The 1,762-nt window shown below is 44.8% G+C and overlaps 1 protein-coding gene across 1 annotated transcript in view; it reads left to right on the top strand.

Moving 5' to 3' along the window:
• The window catches only part of COG7 (component of oligomeric golgi complex 7), a 90,873-nt gene that overhangs the window by 71,259 nt on the left and 17,852 nt on the right, over positions 1 to 1,762 (top strand). The gene's annotated exons all lie outside the window — the stretch shown is intronic.

Here is a 1,762-nt window from a genome sequence, read left to right as displayed (position 1 = left end):
TGATTCCAGAAATGATGTTGCTTTCCAGAAGGGACTCGAAAGGTTTTCACATTGACTTTTTAAAGATTAGTTATCTGTCATTTTCGGTCCTGCTGGATCTTTGCTGCTCTGCTTGGGCTTTCTCTAGACGCAGTGACTTCTCCTGTGGTGGAGTACAGGCTCTGGAGGGTGAGGGCTTCATCATTTTCGGTCCTGCTGGATCTTTGCTACTCTGCTTGGGCTTTCTCTAGACGCAGTGGCTTCTCCCGTGGTGGAGCACAGGCTCTGGAGGGTGAGGGCTTCAGAAGTTGAGGCGCACAAGTTTAGTTGCCCTGAGGCATGTGGGATCTTCCCAGACCAGGGATCAAACCAGTGTTCCCCTGCATTGGCAGGCGGATTCTTAACCACCAGACCACCAGGGAAGTCCTAGACCGAGGTTTGTCTTCACAACAACTTAGTGAGCCGGTTGGTGGCAGCCGTGTTTTCACATCAGCAGCACCGAGGCTCTGGGGGATGGGAGTGGGGTGGGGAAGCCATTTACCCGGCGGCTGCTCTCTTAGGATGCCAGGATGCTGTATGTGTGTCTCACACAGGATTAATTTTATCCTTGCCACAGCCCTTTGAAGTAAGTGTGAGATCACCCTCATTTCAGAGATGATGAAACCAGGGCCCCGGCTGGTAAAGTAAGGTGCCCAACGTCACACAGTGGGAGAGTCAGAACTCAAGCCCTGGCCCTCTGACCACAGAGCTTTTCATGTTTCCTGAGTCACTGTGCTTACCTAGACGGGATATTGATGAGTATTTATTGAATATGTGAGAATAGTAGACAAACCTCTAGAGGTCTGATGAGAAGCATCTTTTCCCACATTGATTTCCAAAAAATAAACGTAGAACTCCCAAGAGAAACCTGGTGTCATGAAATCTCTCTAGGAATCACAGTGTGAGGCCCATTAATTGAAGTTCGAGGTGTCAGATGATTGAAAATTTGTACTTGACACTTTGCCTTGTTGGTGGATGCCCTCACCCACACAGAACTGTGTGAGCATTATGAGGGGATGAAACAGAACGTCCTTGGGAAAAATGAAATGGCATAGATGCGAGGCATAATGACGATTCTTCATCTCAAGTAAAACTGGCTACAGGTGAAAGAGGTACCAAGTACAGGAATATGCCTGTGATCTCTGCACATAGTAGGTATTCAGGAAGTACTGGCTGAGTGGAACTGAAATGAAGACATTCTAACCCCAAAACTCAGCACCCTTCTCTTCCCCCAGCCTTGGGGGAAAACGGTGATTTTGTCACCATTTCAAGCTGCAGTGTACATTGGCTGTGGTTATTAGCCAGGTACGCGGCTACTTGTCTCGTTTGAGTGAAAGATTGTGCTAAGTAAATGAAAGGAAAAGGTGCTGATGTCATTTATTTTACCATCTGCGTATGTACCTCTTTAAAAGGAGACCAAACTAACAATTTCTTATTAGCACAATGGGCTTCATTAAATGTTTGGAAATGAAGGCATTAATCTGGGCTGGTAGCTTTTGGGAGTCTGCCTTAACTTCTGGACACCTGCCATTGTGTATGTAAGGCCAGATTGAGAAGATCTTTCTCAGCTAGTCCTGGGACGTTAGCTGGCAGAATCAGTATCAACTCTTAAGTGGGAATGAATGTATAGAATCAATATGAAGCCAAAAAAAAGGCAACAACAGGCTCCAGTATTTTTTTAAGAAAATACATATTATGTATTACATTATATATATATAATATATATATTAATATATTATATAAA

The sequence above is a fragment of the Bison bison genome, unplaced genomic scaffold (genome assembly GCF_000754665.1).
Source record: "Bison bison bison isolate TAMUID 2011002044 unplaced genomic scaffold, Bison_UMD1.0 scf7180017864072, whole genome shotgun sequence".
Classification (NCBI taxonomy): Eukaryota; Metazoa; Chordata; class Mammalia; order Artiodactyla; family Bovidae; genus Bison; species Bison bison.
The sequence above is the reverse complement of the archived record's forward strand: the minus strand, read 5'-3'. Positions and strand labels throughout refer to the sequence as shown.